Genomic DNA, 14,817 nt, shown 5'->3' with positions numbered 1-14,817 from the left:
CTCTTGCTCAATCTCTCAAGGAATGTGGAAACAATTTAAGCTACAAGGTGTCTTCAGGAACACCTTGTTGTCTAAACGAATCACAGACTTCTATGAAAAGTCTTAAATGCAATTTTGGATCTTCAATAGGTAATCCATTGAACTATCCTACTGTTTGCAACATCTGAAACATCGATGGTTTCAACTCGAAATGTTGTGCTTGTATGTGCAGTCTGACTATCCCTAGATTCAAATCATCCAGAATTAGGACAACATGTTTACGAATTGGCCTATATCGGTCATCTATCATGCGATGAATAGGAAGATCAACATCGTGACTATTTGGATTTAATGGATCATTCAAACCAAGATCGTTCCTGTCCCTAGCCATGTTACGTACTTCTCTTTTCCTTCTTCGCAAACTCCTCTCGATCTCAGGGTTAAAAGGATATTTTTTGTTAATAGGAATGTGTCTACTCATGAACTGCTAACAAACCTATAGAAATTAAAAACAACTAAGTTAAATAAAGCTAATGGATTAGATAAGAAAATAATAAAACCAAATTTCACCAAATTGTCAATCTTCGGCAACGGCGCCAAAAACTTGTCACGTGTGAATATGATAAGCGAATTGTGCAAGTGTAAACATCGGATCAAGTAATAAAGTGATAAGTGAGATCGTCTTCATAGGGATCAGTTAGGTATAAATTGGTCAAGTTATTATAAAGGAGTGTGTTTAATGCTATGGTAAAAAATTAAAATAAAAAAGCTGATTTAATTAAAGAATATTGATGTGTGTAATATGTGAATTCTAACAAATAAATGAAAATGCTATGGCAAGATAGGAGTAAGTATGCAATGGAAAATACGAGAATGACTACATGAATAATATGTAAACAAGCAACAACTAAGGATGTGAAAATAGAGATGCTACAACAAAGGTTTAAAATATCTACGATGTTGAATCGTAAGGTTGGGATTACTAGGAATCTACCCTTATTAACCAATAATGCCTTGGAAAAATCAATCTTATTCTATTGCTCGGAAAAGATCTAAAATGGTCTGTTTTTTTCTAGAACAAGACCTCAAGCTACCTTCCCTAAAGCAATATATGTCTATAGGCCTTTAGCACGGTACCCAGCAATATTTTGTTTTCTTCTCGTATGGAACACTACTAGGGTTGTCACCCATTTCATGTTATATAAGGGTTTTGCGTCTCTCTCACATTAGGTCTAATTACGAGTACTTCTTGAGTCTATTGACCTAGTACTCTGTAATGTGGTCCAACCCGATTTGATTTTTCTATTTCAAAAAATAAAATTTAATATTTTATATTAAACAATTTTCTCATTCCTGTTTTACTCCCAGTAAAACTTTAACGATTTTACCTCTGGTAAAATTTTGAGAAAATACGTTTAATATTTCACAACTCAACATTTTCACTGTGACCGAATGGTTTTTTTTTTTTCATTTTTAGGCTTCAAAACAGTTAAAAAACATAAACTTATTCTTCCAATCATTTTAAGTAATCTATATAGAATTGCAAATGAAATATTTCCATTTCCATTTTGGAAACCTACATTCATTTCAAAATGATTCCATTTTTCCATTTTGGAAAAACCCATAATAATTCCTAAATGTTTCTCATATCTCTTTTCCTATTCATTCCATTCATTTCTATTCAAACAAGCAATATATTTATGGTTTCAAAGACTAGTGGAGGGACTGACAAGACATATGTAATTAGGGCTCCAATGATTTATAATTAAGTTCCAACTTTTGGCCTTTTAATTATAAACTCATTTAGTCACGAAGTCATTCTACTATAGTATTGTGACTAAGCTCTCCCTAACAACATATAATCACGAAAGAAACTACTTAGCGCTTGTCCAATGACATTATCATAATTGTGTTACCCTCATAGGATATCCCTAATCTCTTTGGGATGATATCCGTTCTCCCAATATGATCATATTTTATCTCATGGTAACCATTACATCTTTCTTCATGAAAAGTTAATTACTATAAAATAGTAATTATGTCATCCATCATAAAGATGAAAAACCTATAGTCATGTTTACTTTTCATCAACCATGTAATGCCAATCAAAAGGATATCATTTACCCATGTATTAGCCCATGACTTCTACTGTTTTGAATGACGGTACATACTGCAGAAGTCATACACCTAACGCACTGGCTTTCGGTTCCTTACTATTCGAACACGAGCTTTTACTTACATTAAAGTGTATGAGTCACACATTCATAGTCCACCATCCACTCGGGATTTAGGTATGCCATACTATAAACTTCACAAGTGAATAAATCCATAAACGGATTCAGGATCTATTCTACTTGGGTCCAGTCTGATAAACTATCAGTCCAGTCAGTCACATTTATATCTTTCTCTTTTAGGAGTCATCCGCTTTGATGAGCAAGACAAAGCATCTCCCCAATTTGACTTGATAGACAACAAATTAGTCTTTCAATTGGTTTGCTCATTTCTGATTAGACTAAAAACATGTTTAGGTTCATCTACTAATACAATTTGTCTTTCTCTATTATGATCCGACCACGTAATACCACTAAATATTAGTTAAACAATAGACAACCAGTGAGCAACATTTTCTTCCATTTTACTTTGCATGCAAAAACCATGTTAGGACAATATACAAATCTTTAATGTAATTCATGAATAGTTTTATTAACTAATCTATTCGAAAAATTATAAGTGTACTTAGATGAAAATACTACACTCAGGGCACCAGATCCAACTGTCTCCCACTTGCCCTAGTGAAGTAGATGAGTCATGGCAACACAAATCCTCAGGGTTTCTCCTCATATGCGATCTTTGACTACATCAACTATTCCGTCAAACAATATCGTCTCCCTTATGATACTTTGTATCAATGTGTTTTGTCCTTATATGGTTTCTTTGAGCCTTAGCTATATCTATATTGTTACAGTGCTATAGTTTTTCCATACCTCATATTCGGCCCCCCGTAGTGAAGTTAGCAGTGCAACCTTTCTTGACACTTATTCACACTATGGACCCATCATTTAGGACAAAACACAATATGATGTCAATTTCCTCGAATCCCAATACGTTTGGAAGTAAGATCTCTTTCGGAATACACAAGCATATAATCCCTTATTCTCCAAAATACTTGAGTATATGCGTAATTGTTTACCAGTGTCTTCACATTTGATTCCCCTAATATCGACTTACCAACCCCACTATAAAATAGATATCTGGGCATGTGCCTAACATAACATATATGAGCCTTCCTACTGTCGAAACATAAGAAACCTTTCTCATGCTCTCTCTTTCTTCTACTATCTTAGGACAACCCTTTAAAAATAGATGAAATCTTGATACGGAGGGTAGATTTCCCTTCTTTGAATCGGTAATTGAATAACACTCCAATATCTTATCTATGTATGGAGCCTAAGACAATGTTATCACTTTGTTCTTTTTATCCCTTAGGATTTGAATGCCTAAAACAAAATTAGTTACTCTCAAGTTCTTCATCTTAAACTATTGGGTTAACCATATTTTCACCGACGATAATGCCCCTACATCATTCTCAATGAGTAAAATGTCATTTACATATAAAAAGAGGTCACCTTTCCATCCCCTAAACGTTTGTAAACACAAGGTTCTTCTACATTTTGCTCAAATCTAAAAGTCTTGATCACTTTCAACAAATATTTGATTTCATAAGTAGGATGTTTGTTTAAATCCATATATGAATCTAAGAAATTTTCAAGCTTTATACCCATTTCTTTTCATTATATATCCGGTGGCTTGCATCATATAATGCTCTCTTTAAAATAGTTGTTCAAAAATGTTGTCTTGACACCCATTTTCCATATCTTGTAATCGAGAGTCACCGCAATGGATAACAATGTGCATATTGACTTGAGCATGGCAACTGGAGAGAAGGTTTCTTCATAACCAATACCTTCTTTCTGAGTATAATATTTTACTACAAGTCTGGTCATTTAAGTTTCCACTTTTCCATCCACATTTCTTTTCCTCTTATAGATCCACTTACACCTTATGGGTTTTATCCCTTCCAGTAAGTCTACAAGTTCCAACACTGAGTTGGAATACATAGAGTCCATCTCAACTTTCATAGCTATTTCCTAGAGCTTGGAATCAACACTCTGCATCACTTCATCATATGTGAGTGGGTCATCATCTTCTTGTTCAACAGACTCAATGTTAAAAACACTTCTTCCATATTTGAAGAACTCAGGCCTACGAAAGACCCTCCCACTATGATGAAGCACTTTATATTGCTGATCATTTGTAGGTTTACTATTGGGAGTTAAATTTGAAACTGTTTCAGTAGGGTTTTGTATATTTCTTGAAATTTCCTCGAGTACCTCTTTACTCCGAGGTTTAAAGTCACTCATGTAACTTTCTTCAAAGAAAGTAGCATGAGTTGGCATATAATAGTTTGCTCATTTGGGTTATAAAATAAACTATCATTTGTTCCCTTTGGATATCCTAAAAACATGCACAACTCTATTCGCGAGTCCAACTTCCTCTTATTTTTGTCCAATACGTGGTCCGAGCATACCAAATCCTAAAATGATTAAGATCCGACTTCCTGCCATGCCATAATTCATACGGGGTTTTTTATGTTGTCTTAGTTGGAACATCATTCAGAATATAGCAAACTGTTTGTACAGTATATCCCCAAAAAGATATTGACAGCTTCGAACAACTTAACATCAAACATACCATGTCTAACAACATTTGAGTTCTTCTCTCTTCCACACCAATCTATTATAGAGTGCCCAACGCGGTTAACTGGGATAAAATCTCATTCTCTATGAGATACCCTAAGAACTAATCAGATAAATGTTCCCTACCTTGATCAGATCGAAGTGTCTTTATCGATAAGCCAATTGTTTCTCCACTTCTGCACGAAACTCTTTGAATTTATCAAAGGTTTCACTCTTGCGATGCATTGTGTATACATACTCACATATAGAATAGTCATCAATAAAGGTTACATAATACTCATAATCACCTCTTCACTAACTCTCATGGGGCTACATACGTCAGTGTGCATAAGTTCTAGAGGTTTTTCAACCCTCTATCATTTTGTATTAAAAGATCGTTTAGTCATTTTACCTTCCAAGCAAGATTAAAACTATGGAAGATCAACTTCTTTAAGTGAACTTAAGATGTCTTCTTTCACAAGTCTAGTGATTCTTTCTTGGTTAATATGATCAAGTCTCAAATGCCAAATGTATGCCTCATTAGAGTAAGAAGTTTTAACCATTCGATATTTCACTCTCAAGCAGTGTGTACATCTTTGGTTTGACAAAATAGAGATTATTTGACATCCATCCATTGAAGATAAGATTATGATTTCTAAATATTGTAATTCCATTATTAAAAGTCACGGTCAATCAGCCTTTATATAAACATGCAACAAAAATTAAGTTTCTGTTGAAACTTGGTACACAGAAAATGTCTCTTAAAATAATCATCCTAAAATTATCAAAACAAATATGTACATCTCTCACTACTTCATCTGCCATGGTTGCTTCGTTTTTGGTCCACAACGATAAGCTCTTATCTCTAAGATCTTTTGTCTCCTCGAACCCCTGTAGAGAAACACAAACATGATTAGTGGCTCCCAAATCAATGACTCAGTGGTCTATTGAACCCTTCACTAAAAAAGTTTCTATCATAAATAGCTTTACACCTTTTCTTTTGGTAGCTAGGTATTTTTTCCACTCTTTGCAATTCGCCTTGAAGTACCCTTTCTTACTACAAAAGAAGCATAAAATTAGATAAGTCTTTAGGCTTTTTGGTTATCTTCCTTTCCACTAGTGGTGGCCTAGAGACCTACCTTGCCTTTCTTAGCATGTTTTCCCTTCCCTTTTGAGGAAGAAGCAACGGCTATATTTGCTTCTACTCTTCGGACCAGCTGACCGCCATTCAACATCAACTCATAGGATTATAGTTTCTTCATGAGTTATGTAAGCGTCAGATTCTTATTCCCAAGGTTATAAGCAGCCCGAAAACCAATAAAATTCTTGGGCAGGCTTTTAAGAACCATTTCTATTTGAGTGTTCTGCTCCAAATTGGTTTCATTGTCCACAGCCTCAGCAAAGTAACCCATAAGAGTGATCACATGGTCTTTGACCGAAGTGTCAGGCTTTTGCTGGGAATTCATCAAGCTAGTTATGGCAGACTATCGAGCCAAGCCAACTTGGCCCCCGAACATGCCTTCTAGTTTATCTAGAATTTCTTTAGCAGTCTTATAGCTCTTCAGTTGCTTATACATAGTGTTGGTCACGCTTATTAGCATATAACAATAAGCTATCTCATCAAACTCTTCCAAACATTTTCTAGCCTCAGCTTGAGTGGCCAAACGGCACTTAATATCAAGAACTATTTTAAGTTTCACACAGATCAGGACAATTATCATGTTCCTTTTCCATTCCTTATAGTTATTTCCATTCAATTTGTTTTCAGTGGTTATCTTCAATAAGGGAGTAGGTCTCATTTTCGAATTGTAAATAAAACATTCATTTATTAATATCTTTGTATAAGCTTTTGGATCATTACAATATGCATTAAGATTACGCATCTGTCTTACATTAAACCTTGAAAAACATTTGTAAGCTATTGCAACAATAATTCTCACACCCATTGAATTAAGCCACCGTGGGTTGATCATTATCAACTAGTAAGAACATGGATTTCCATCCAATTAGTACATGAACCTAATTCCTTAGCCATTCACACGTACTAATAATCGTGTAACGTTTGGCCATCATTCTAACATATGTAAAGCTCCATGAGGAGTTACTTAACTAGAAGATCTTGAGTTTATAACCATCAACTCAATACCTATTGCATCATGCACCAAAAATTAGTCATCGTGGGGAAATCTCACCGAGTAGCAAGCTTTAACTAGTTGTCCTCTTTTGAAGATAGAATTTCTTGACCTATCGCTTAATAATGCCTACCATAATAGTAAGTCCGATTATCATTTCTATTAGGAAATCTCCTCAGTGAAATTCACATAGCAATCCTACTATGGGGTAGTGCACTTGTCACGCCATTACAAGAGACTATTGATAGAGGTTGTATACCTTTTTTAGGGACCTTCTCCCACTCAATATTTTAAAAACATGCAAGGTTTTTAATTCTTGGTTTCAATCATGAATGATTAGTATATGCATGACAAGTACATGTGACATTCTTTCCTAAACTATATGGCATGAATATCTCATATATGCATGACATGCTATGGAAATTTTATAATATTTACATTCATTTATTCATAAAATCAACATTTTTTATTCTCTACAGTTTTTCTTTTGAGAGAAAAACTAAATAAGTGAATGTGAATTGTGCACCAGGTAGGGTCCTAGGAAAGGGAGGTGAGTCATATTTGACCACTTGAAAACCAAGCATTTCCTTGTCATAGTCAATCCTAGACATGCACCTTCTCATTATCACACTTCTCACAACAATCCAATAACCTAAAGAAGTGAATGGAACAATACAACACGTGTATTTTCTCTATATCACACTTCTTACTTTAATCAATCAACTGTTCATCATCTCATACATATATATCGAAATTATATCTTTAACAATTACTAAACAACTATATAAGGAGATGCGTAATTAAAAAAAATTGTCAACCAAGGTTTCCATGGTTCTATTTCTAGAAGATAAATGAAAAATAAAAAAGTTACATAGTTTTCACCACAACTTATGTTTTCAACTGCCATCGCTCCATCTTCTCCTCGTCATGGACTCCTTTTGGAAAAAATTACATTTAAGTCCTATGTTTTCGCCTCACAAGAATTTTATATAAAAAAAATCCTACATGGGGATGATAGTCCACGGTCTATTTTCTAAGAACCAAATCCTTGGCAAAAAATAACAATTATATAACCAATATATAATATCACATTCATTCTCATATATTCCCCTAAACATGCAACTAATTACAATAATATCACATCTTATCAAATATCAATCAAACAAGATGAAGAGAGAGATTCGGTGCCAATTTACACGATAAAAATAGCACAACATGGCTCTTAATACAAATTGTTGGAAAAAAAAATCCATTTTGAAAACGGTTTTCTTGCACAGCGGAAAATTAAAATTTTGAAAACTTACCTGGTTTGTGATACTTATAGCAATAAACCCTAACGTAATTCATACCTATGTTTTCAACTTAGTGGACATTTGTTGTTCCCAAGTTTTAACCAATCGATTATCTCTACTATTCTCGTACCACGAACTACTTCGAGTGTGGGCTCAAACCGATTGAATTGAAACACAAAATTAGAAAATGTTTTCTCTCTTTTATTTAGGGTGAAAACAAAAATTCTCTCTTCTTTAATAGAAACCGGTAGAATTTTTATTCAGGAAAAATAGATTTAATAGTTGAGAATAAATTCTCTCTCTTTTAGGCAGAGTAACAATCTCTCCAAAACCTTGTTTTATGCCTTACCAGTGTCATATATTTATAAGAAGAGAAGGTCAAACCTTTGTCGAGTTGTAGTGGTTTATTTCAAATAGAAAAATAACTTCCAGCTAAGAGTAGGGTGGACGACACACCCTAATATTCCTACTAGAGTTGTCGCCCCCTTCATGTTATATGAAAGGTTTGGGGCCTCTCTCACATCAAGTCCAATTACGAGTACTTCTTGGGCCTTTTGATCCAGTACTTTGTAATGTGATCCAACCTTATTTGATTTTTCTATTTCCCAAAGTAAACTTTAATATTCTATATTAAACAATTTTCTCGTCTGTATTTTACCCCCAGTAAAATTTTGACATTTTTACCCTTAGTAAACTTTTGATAAATATGTTTAATATTTCACAACTCAACATGTTCACTGTGACCAAATGGTTTATTTTCATTTTTGAGCTTCAAAACAACTCAAAAACATAAACTAATTCTTCTGATCATTTTTAAGTTATCTATATACAATTGCAAATGAATCATTTCTATTTCTATTTCTATTTCTATTTCTATTTCTATTTCCATTTCCATTTTGGAAACCTAAATTCATTTCCAAATGATTACATTTTTCCATTTTGGAAACAAAGCATACATTTTTCCATTTTGGAAAAAAGCATAATCATTCCTGAATGTTTTTCATTTCTCTTTTCCTATTCATTCTGTTCATCTCTATTCAAACATGCAATTCATTTCTGGTTTCAACGAGCTAGTAGAAGGACCGATTGGACATATATAATTAGGGCTCAAATGATTTATAATTAAGTTTTTACTTTTCACCTATTAATTACAAACTCATTTAGTCATGAAATCATTCCACTATAGTATCATGATTGAGCTCTCCCTAACAACATACCATTACGAAAGCAACTACTCAATGCTCGTATAATGACATTTTCATAAGTGTGTTACCCTCATAAAATATCATTGATCTCTTTAGGATGATATCCGTTCTCCCAATATGATCCTATTTTATCTCATGGTAATCATTACATCTTCCTTCATGAAAAGTCAATTACTATCAAATAGTAATTAAGTCATTCATCACAAAGACGACCCATGGTCATGTTTACTTTTCATCAACCATGTAATGCCAATGAGAGGATATCATTTACCCATGTATTGGGCCATTGGGAATGATGCTATGGACTTCAGAAGTCGTACACCCAACGCACTAGCTTTCGATTCCTTATCTCTCCAAACTCTACCTTTTGGTTACATCAAAGTGTATGAGTCATTCATACATAGTCTGTCATCCATTTAGGATTTAGGTATACCACACTATGAACGTCACAAGTGAATAATTCTATAAACAGATTCAGATCTATTCTACTTGGGTCTAGTCCTATATACTGTTAGTCTAGTTAGTCACATCTATGTCTCTATCTTCTGAGAGTCATCCGCTCCGATGCCCAAGATAAAGCATCTCCCCAATTGGACTTGATAGACATCATATTAGTCTTTCAATTAGTTTTCTCATTTTCGATTAGACTAAGAACATGTTTAGGTTCATCTACTAATACAAGTTGTCTTTCTGTATCACGATCCGACCACGTAATACCGTTAAATAGTAGTTAAACAATTGACAACTGTGAGCAACATTTGCTTCTATTTTGCTTTGCATGCAAAAACCATTTGAGGACAATATACAAATCATTAATGCAATTCATGAATAGTTTTATTAACTATTTTTTTTGAAAATTAAAAGTGTACTTAGACAAAAATACTACACTTAGGGCACCAGATCCAACAAAGGCTAGACTAAAAGCCTAAATTAAGTTTGTCGATAAAAAGGCATGCAAATCTCTTCTCATTGGCTGGCAAGCTCCTACTACTGATACTAATGCTGGAAAGGTTCCTAAGCTTGAGGTTCAGTGGACTACTAAATAAGAGAGAGTTGCAAATGCTAATTCTAAGGCTTTTTGTGCCACATTCTATGGCATCAATATAGTTCAAACAGATTCAAAGTACTTTATGGCAAAGTAAGCTTTGGAAATCCTCCAAACTGCTCATGAGGGAACTAATACTGTCAAGCAATCCATGATGTAGATGTTGACCAGAAAACTCAAGACCTTTAGAATACAAGATTCTGAGACAACTGGCGAGTTTTATGCCAAGTTGTATAACCTGTCCAATCAAGAATTTGCTTTTGGTAAAGAGTATTCTAACTCTAAATTGGTAAGGAAGGTCTTAAATTCATTACGTGAACGATTCTCTATCAAAGTGACTACCATTGAAGAGGTCAAAGATCTAAATAGCTTAAAGATTGATGAGTTGATAGGATCTCTACAAACTTTCATGCTAAACCTAGATAATTCCAAGAAGGTTAAGTCTAAGGGAGAAAGAAGCATTGCACTCTAATTTGTTGATGAACTGTCAACTCCAAATGCCTCTGCCATAGAAGAGTTACAACAGCAGATTTCTCTACTTATTCAAAACTTCAACAAGGCTTTTAAGAAGCAAACTAGGAAGTTGAAAAAGTTTAAGACATTAACGAACACTCCTAAGAACAAGAGCAAAGATGTTACTACCAAGAAGGAGAATGAGAAGGACAAGAAGAAAGGCATCCAATGTCATGAATCCCTTGGCTATGGACATACTCAAGTAGAGTATGCTAACACTCTTAAGAAGAACAGAGGGTGTTGTGTGCATTGTGGAATGATGAAGACACTTCTAGAAATTCTAATTTTGATGAGGATCAAGTATGCAACAATATAGCCCTTACTTCTGGTTCTGAGGCAGAGACAGATGGTGATTCTGATGGAGGTTCTAATAGAGAGTCCTAAAAACTTACAAGACCATGCTGAGTAAATGAGAGCAAATGTATGAGTTGAACACTCAGTTGTTACAGGAGAATGTTCAACGAAAGGAAGAAAATGGGAAACTGATCAAGTAAGTTGAAGCTAAAAAGTCTTTGTAATCAAAAAGTTGAATAATTTGTTTAATACCAAAAAAGAACTGGATGAAACAAAATTTTTACTTGAGAAATTAAATGTTAGGAGTAGCAAGCTGGATAAAATTCCATCCTTTGGCAAGAGAAAACTTGGAAGAGGTGGATTAGGTTTTGTCAACAAAAGGAAAACTGTCATAAAGAGTCCAACTGTATTTGTGAAAGCATCTAATCAGAATAAGGTTTGAGATGTTCAACTAAGGTTGTTATGGTCAAGACAAACAAGAAGGTGGCAACCAAGAAGAAAGTATATGTTCATTCTAGAATTATTTGTCATTACTGTAATAAACTTAGATATATTAGACCAAAATATTTCAAAACAGTACATGATTTGAGGTGGAAACGTTCAGTGCCAGCTAAAGTGCCAACTGCTCATAGCCACTCAAATCATAGAAAATGGAAACAAGTCTGGAGCAAGAAAGAAGTAAAGTGATTGTTTTTGGCTCATAGATCATTAAAGGTTTCTCATGAATATGTGAGGTATTTCGATAGTTGATGTTCCAAACATATGACAGAGAACCAAAATTTCCTTATTGACTTCAAAGATTGTCCTAATAGGAGAGTTACCTTTGGTGATGGAAAGAAGAGGCACGTTCTTGGAAAAAGATACTCTATATGCTCTTGGTTTACCTAGGTTGAAAAATTTTCTACTAGTGGATGGTTTAAAGGCCAATATTATTAGTATAAGTCAGTTGTTTGACCAAGGGAGGTTGGTCAACTTCACTAAAGATGGTTGTGAAGTCTCTTTTAAGAAAAAAGAGAAGATTATAAAAGGGGTTAGGATTTTTGATAATTGCTACAAGGTTCTACAATCTATGAAGTGTAACAAGGCAAGTGTCTCTGAGTTAGAATTGTGGCATGAGAGACTTGACCATGTACACTAAAAAGGATTTCAAAGATTGATCCAGTTCAAGGCTATTAGGGTTATTCCGAAACTAAATGGTGATGTTCCTAAAGTCTGCAGGAATTGCTTGAAGGGTAAACAACATAGGGAGAAACATCAGAGCATTTCTCATATCCAAATATCCAAGCCATTAGAGTTGGTTCATATGAATTTGATTGGACCTATGCAAACAAAGAGTATTGGTGGCAAGAAATATATGTTAATCTATATAGATGGAAATTCAAGGTTCACATGGGTGAAATTTCTAATAGACAAATTAGACACCTTTGAAGCCTTTAAGAAGCTGTGCAGGACCTTGATGAATGAAAGGGTCATGTTACTGGAAAGATCAGAAGGATAAAAAGTGACCATGGAAGGAAGTTTAAAAAATGAAGACTTTGTTGCTTACTGTGAAGATGAATGGATGACGCATGAGTTTTCTGCTCTAAAGACTCCACTGTAGAATGGAATTGTAGAGACAAAAAATAGATCAGTGCGAGAAATGACTAGAGTAATGCTAAACAGTAAATGTGTTCCTCATAAGTTCTAGGCTGGGACTATTAACATAACCATTTATGTGATCAATAAGGTGAAATACTTTCATGTCTTTGGAAGTACCTATTTCAGTATGGTTGAAAGCATCTAAGGCCAAAGACTCATGTCACCTCTATGAGTTGTAGAAGGGAAAAAAACCAACTGTGAAATACTTTCATGTCTTTGGAAGTACCTATTTCAGTATGGTTGAAAGCATCTAAGGCCAAAGACTCATGTCACCTCTATGAGTTGTAGAAGGGAAAAAAACCAACTGTGAAATACTTTCATGTCTTTGGAAGTACCTATTTCAGTATGGTTGAAAGCATCTAGGACACCTATGGGTATTGGTGAGAAATTTTCCAAAGATGAGAAAAGAGTGCCCACTTTAGAGACCACTTACAGAAGCATGGTTGATAATCTCTTGTATCTCACTACTAGTAGACTTGATTTATAATTTAGTGTGGGAGTATGTGCTAGGTACCAGGCAAGTCCAAGAGACTCCCATGTTAAAGTTGTGAAGAGATTATTCGATATGTCAATGGCACTACTAATTTGAATAATTGGTTCTCAAAGGATAGCATCATGAGCCTGGTTGGTTACAGTGATGTTGATTGGGCAAGTAACATTAATAAGAGGAAGATTACATTAGGAGGTTATTTCTATATTGGTTTGAACTTGGTATTGATTGGGCAAGCTGAGTATATTGTTACAAGGAGTTGTCGTGCTCAACTGCTATGGATGAAGCAAATAATGGACTTGGGTGTTGAGTTATACATGGCTACTGCCTTTTTTGATAACACAAGTTCCATTAATATTTCTAAGAATCTAGCGTTGCATTCAAGGACAAAACATAGAGACATAAGACATCATTTCATAAGGAATTGATTGAGAATGGTGATGTTAAGTTGAAATTTGTGTCTACACAAGATCAACTAGTTGATTTGTTCACTAAACTATTGGATGCAGCTAGGTTTGAGCATTTGAGGTCCTTGGTTGGTGTGTGTCGAGTCTAAATGACTCAAGGAGGTGTGGAAGGCATCCAAACTCAAAAGCCTGATGTTCATTTGATTAATGATATTTTTAGATTCAAAAATTTGTTAGGAAAGTATCTTTTTGTTTATTTGAGTTCCTCTCTCCAAATTGTGAGGGAAAAATAGGTTTCTAATGGTGGTGGTTATCGTGTAAAAACATTAAATGGAGGATTGACAGATTTTTCTTTCCAAAAAGTCTTTAAAGGTGCTGAGTAATGAGCCTAACCGATTTAATTTCTTCTTCAAAGTTTTGTTTTTGAAGTCATTATTCTTTCTTCATCATTCATTCTTGTTAGTTTCTCTCACTCACAATGGCAAGAACAAAAATCACCTCTCAAGAAGAATATGAAAAGGCTTAAAAAAGACCTAGGGGTCAAGGTGAAGGTTCATCAAATCCTAAACCAGAGACTCAAGTAGAATAAGGCACAGAGAAGGAGGTGGTTCCCGCTACCATTTCCCTCTCCAAGATTCAAAAGAGCCAATCGAAGGAGAAGAAGGAAGGTGGAGATACCTTTGCTTAAGATGCCATAGTAGAAAATGATGAGCTTTTGGAAAATCCCTCGATTTCAGAGCATTAACCAATGTCGTAGGGGAAGATTAATACATTGATTGATTTCGTGGTTTCTTAAGGTAATATTGACCCTACCCTTGATGAAACAATAGTTAATGTCACTTTGAATGTTGATGTTGTTACCTCTATAAGTACTGTTGATAAGTCTTTGGCACTAACATTGTGGAGCCTAAGGCTCGTGTGCTGAGAATGTGCCTAGTGATGTTATTTCTGAGGAGATTCCTAATGATGTTGTAGTCACAAAATTGGCTAAATTAGTTGCCACATCCTTTGCCCCTTTGAGGAGAAAAACAAAATCTATGGCAAATAGAAAACTAGAAGCTCTAGCTGAGAGCAACAGATGAGAAA

The sequence above is a fragment of the Gossypium raimondii genome, chromosome 10 (assembly GCF_025698545.1).
Source record: "Gossypium raimondii isolate GPD5lz chromosome 10, ASM2569854v1, whole genome shotgun sequence".
In the NCBI taxonomy this organism is placed as follows: domain Eukaryota; kingdom Viridiplantae; phylum Streptophyta; class Magnoliopsida; order Malvales; family Malvaceae; genus Gossypium; species Gossypium raimondii.
This window is presented reverse-complemented; position numbering follows the sequence as displayed.